Genomic DNA, 5,165 nt, shown 5'->3' with positions numbered 1-5,165 from the left:
GCACTACCACATGTGGGGAAGGGTTAGCTTCAGTAAAGTTCCTTTACCCTTAAGAAAACCCCCAGTGACGTTGCTTTTAGACAAACTTTAACAGTGACACTGAAACTGGTTAAATATGCTTAAAATTAGCTCCCCCCAGACTGCAGTGGGTGTGAGTAGTGACAGAGATGACGGGAGAAAGGCACAAATGACCAGAGTCAGGAATGTGAGGGTTCCACATGCAGTGGAGTATTGTAGGACACCAGGTGGGGAAGGGTGTCATGTCATATATCAAAAGCTTGGAAGGGCCCCCATCAAAAAGGTGGAAGGGCCCCCATGTTTATAACAGCACTACCAACAATAGCCAAAGTATGGAAAGAGCCCAAATGTCCATCGATGGATGAATGGATAAAGAAAATGTGGTACCTATATACAATGGAGTATTACTCGGCCATCAACAAGAATGAAATCTTCCCATTTGCAACTACGTGGATGGAACTGGAGGGTATTATGCTAAGTGAAATTAGTCAGAGAAAGACAAAAATCATATGGCTTCACTCATATGAGGGCTCTAAGAGACAAAACAGATGAACACAAGGGAAGGGAAACAAAAATAATATAAAAACAGGGAGGAGGACAAAACAAAAGAGACTCATAACTGTGGAGAACAAACTGAGGGTTGCTGGAGGGGTTGTGGGAGGGGGCATGGGCTAAATGGGTAAGGGCCATTAAGGAATCTACTGAAATCATTGCTTCACTATACACTAACTAATTTGGATGTAAATTTTAAAAAATAAAAAAGAAAGTTAAAAAAAAAAGAAAGGAAAATGGAAGCCATAAAAAAAAAAGTTGTAAGGGTCTGGACAGAAATTAAAGGGAACATCTCTTGCTTTGCTTGAACACCAAAAATAGGAAACCAGGGGATAGGGGGGAACGGTGGCAAACCCCAAAAAAGGAAATGGAGGAGGAGTTCTTGGAAGGGCAGGGGCACTTTAGTTCAAGAAGGAGGGTGAGGCACTGTTAAAGAGAAGCAAATCTTGGCGGGGGTGGCCTGCTGAGTCTTGGGCAGAGATCGATTGGAAATCGTTCGCGGTCATGTCCTACCTCGCCAAGGATGTTCAGACAAAAATCGGTGCAACTGAGGTGTGCTACATCAGACTGGTACTGGCGAGGTTTCTGCAGTCTAATGAACCTGTTCGCCTGCAGCATGAAGGAGGACTGAACGTTATCTTGGCACCTGCAAATGTAAAAGGGGCCAGGGAGTTAAGAGAGAAGAAAGCAGTTATGACTGGGTACTTTCTGGCGAGGCAGAAAGAAGTATTTGCTTCCTTCCGCCAAGACACTGTCCACAGGTGAACTCGGAGTACCGAATCGCCACCTCTTAATTGCCCTCTCCATCTCGTTCCGATAGATCATGCGCCGTTAGCAAGACTCGTCCTTGGAAGAGTCTTGAGAAAATATTGCTCTCTGGCCAGCTTGATACCGATTATAAGCAAGGCTGTCAATAAAAATGGAGGAAAGAAATCAAAGTGAGGTAAAATCCAATGGGAACGGACCCCTCCCAGTGTGCACACACTCACAAGTGTTACCTCTTCCCTGCTGTTCCAAAAAAAAAAAAAAAAAAAAAGTAAACACATGTAAGGAGTGATTGGAAAGGTCCTTGTGACAGCAGCCATTATTTGGAAGTCTGGTGACCAGGCAGGAAGAAGCATTATTATTATTATTATTTTTTATAATTTTTTTTCAACGTTTATTTATTTTTGGGACAGAGAGAGACAGAGCATGAACGGGGGAGGGGCAGAGAGAGAGGGAGACACAGAATCGGAAACAGGCTCCAGGCTCTGAGCCATCAGCCCAGAGCCTGACGCGGGGCTCGAACTCACGGACCGCGAGATGGTGACCTGGCTGAAGTCGGACGCTTAACCGACTGCGCCACCCAGGCGCCCCGGAAGAAGCATTATTTCAAAGTTTAGAAGACGCAACACAAACAAGCTCATGGGGCTACAGGGCAAGAGGGGACCCGGTGACTGGACAGGTACGGTGCCAGACAGAACACCATGGATCAGTGCTGTGAGGTATCTGCCTTCAGGGCTACTAGAGATCCCATCCAGGCAACCTCACTGAGGCCGAAATCACAGTTCCTCAGAACTAACGTCTGCAACATACACCAGGGTCGGAGCCGGGACAGTCCTGGGGAGGTTGGTCTTCCCCCCCAAATACTGTATTTACCAACCACAAGAGCCCCAGAGATGACAGACGGATCCCTAGGGTAGAGATTCCTGCTGCCGGGGTTCGCAGGCTCAGAGTAACAGGTCACATTAAGTGGGAGGGGCACATTGTAAAAAGCTTGGGTCCATGGTTTTTTTTTTTTTTTTTTTTTTTTTAGAGGGGATCTTTGACCTCTCTGGCTCTCCACTCATCTATCAGGTCCCGTGTCTTTAAAACTAAGTGTTTTCCTTCCCAATAGTTGAACATCTGAGGCTCTGTAGAGGGCTGACGATGTCCACAGTATTCACAGCTGTCTCCTGGCTAATTTCTTTGGTAGAAATCTCTTTCCCTTGGAGGTAACGCAGGTAGCGGAGAAGCACTTCTTTCCAGTAACTGCAGTAGCTTGTGAGCCTCTGACTGGAGAGTGGACGTTCTGAGGAACCAACTTGTTCTTCCGCTTTGGAAAGCAAATAACTGAGATCAATGAGCACCTTGCCGTAGTCCTGTCTCCTGTACTGAGGCATGCTAAGGACACTACGTTGCAGTTGAGGAATGAATTCTTTTCCTTGGAAAAATATCCAATCAGGTGACAGCCGGTGTTGTCCACTTCTGTCATAACGTGGAACATAAAGGGTTCCACATCCTAATGTAATATCTTGTGGTCCGGAAAAAGCTTGGCCAACAGGCATAGGTTTGGGCGGTGGACTTTGTTTTTCTTGCTGTCTACTTCAAACGTAAAGACTGAGCCTTTCTGATATATCTCATCACCGGGTGGCTGTTTCCATACACGTTTTTAGCCGTGTGTTAGCTGAGTATCATTTGGCCTTTCATGTATTTTAATCAGAATTCACATATGTCCCTGTCATGCATATTCTTTGGGATAGGAAGAATGGTACCAGGTAATGAGCTCATAACCACCAAAAGCAATGGTTTTAATCATGTTGCTCTCCTCTGTGCTTTGGTCTTGCGGCCTTAACTTGTCCAAATCCTCTGAAGCCTGGGCTCACGCTCTTCGGAAAAGATCTAAGTCGTACTCACTATTCAGGTTTTCCAAGAGAGTTTCTCGAGCATTCCCATAGGTCTGTCTGTGTTCCATGGCAGTGATTACGAATGTCCTTTCACGGGACAGCTATCTCATATTAATGTTTGTTAGTTAATGTTGGTTTGATTGATTTGCTAGAGGAGCTCACACAACTTGGGCAAACAGTTTATTTACTGATTACTTGTTTGTTACAAAGGATATGAAAGGAGGTGAGTGAACAGCCAGATGAAGCAATGTGTAGAATGATGTCCGGAGGGTCCTGAGCATGAAATGTGAGAGACTCCAGCCTCTTGACATATGGATGTGTTCTTGTTCACACACACAAAACAAGAATATCAAGGGGAAGCTCTCTAAACCCTGTCCTTTTGAGTTCTTACAGAGGCTTCATTATGTAAGCATGATTGAGTAAATCATTGCCCAATGGTAATTAATTAAACCTCCATCCCCTCTCCCCTCCCTGGAGGTGAAGGGGGGGGACTGAAGTTCCAACCTCCAATCACTGGCAACCAGCCTCTATCCTTAGCTTATCAAGGGGCTTTCCAAAAATCATCTCGTTAACATGAATTCAGATGTGGTCGAAAGGGGTTTGTTATGAACAACAGAAGTCGTGTAGTTAGAAAGCACTAGCTTTTAGCTATTTCTAAAGTTGAGCTGAAAATACCTTCCTGAGACACTCACACAGTTGAGTTCAAGTTGCTTGCCGAAGAAACATTTCACTACGTAAAACTCCCAACTAAATACTCCACTGCGCCTTGAGCTGATCTCAGTGTGAGATATTTAAAAAAAAAAAATTTTTTTTAACATTTATTTATTTTTGAGACAGAGACAGAGCATGAACGGGGGAGGGGCAGAGAGAGAGGGAGACACAGAATCAGAAGCAGGCTCCAGGCTCTGAGCCATCAGCCCAGAGCCTGACGCGGGGCTCGAACTCACCACGGACTGAGAGATCGTGACCTGAGACGAAGTCGGACGCTTAACCGACTGAGCCACCCAGGCGCCCCTGAGATATTTTTTTCTAGTTTTCGTTATCTTTGCCTCTGACCTGAGTTTGAAAGCAAGTAGATTTGAGTCACGTAATGCCCCTCAGTTTGAACTTCTGAAGTTGAATCCTCCGAAAAATGGGGCAGTTAGATCACATCAGTGTCTTCTAATCCAAACTGTACTGCAAAGTAATTATCAATGACAATAGGTCAGAGGAAGTAGGAAGAGACAGCCAAGAAAGAAGTGAACGGAGATCTGGGTACAGGTGCTCACATTTGAACTTGGTGGGCCTTAGACCAGACGGAGGACCACTTCTAGTTCTAGAAGTTGGTGATTTTGTAAATTCTACCTTGAGCTCTTTTAAAACAGTTTTGGTGATTTATATGATCTTGAGATAGTGGTATTGAAAATAAACTTCTCAGTATCTCAGTGATACAAAAGACAGGTAAAGTTAAAGATCTGTTTGTCTTTAGAGGGGGCAAATGTTGAAATACGCATCTCTACTTTGAGTTTTCTCTTTCCTTTTAGAAATGTCTATTACTTCCAAAGTAGTTTTTCAGGGCAATGATGAGTTTGTACCAAAAGCTGAGAAAATTATTCAACATTAGATAACTCATGTTAAAGAAATTCCCCTGGGGGCTCCTGGGTGGCGCAGTCGGTTAAGCGTCCGACTTCAGCCAGGTCACGATCTCACGGTCCGTGAGTTCGAGCCCCGCGTCAGGCTTTGGGCTGATGGCTCGGAGCCTGGAGCCTGTTTCTGATTCTGTGTCTCCCTCTCTCTCTGCCCCTCCCCCGTTCATGCTCTGTCTCTCTCTGTCCCAAAAATAAATAAAAACGTTGAAAAAAAAATTAAAAAAAAAATTCCCCTGAATGCAGTGACTGTTCATTATTAAATTACTGTATTCTTTTATAAAGTTTACATTTTCCTTTATAACATTTCCTCTTAAGGAAATCA

General features: G+C 44.5%; 1 pseudogene; it reads right to left on the bottom strand.

The window, feature by feature from the left end:
* Positions 1–2,361: 2,361 nt before the first annotated feature.
* LOC101098876 lies at positions 2,362–3,283 on the bottom strand (annotated as a pseudogene).
* Positions 3,284–5,165: the final 1,882 nt, after the last annotated feature.

This window comes from Felis catus, chromosome B4 (assembly GCF_018350175.1).
Source record: "Felis catus isolate Fca126 chromosome B4, F.catus_Fca126_mat1.0, whole genome shotgun sequence".
NCBI lineage: Eukaryota > Metazoa > Chordata > Mammalia > Carnivora > Felidae > Felis > Felis catus.
The sequence above is the reverse complement of the archived record's forward strand: the minus strand, read 5'-3'. Positions and strand labels throughout refer to the sequence as shown.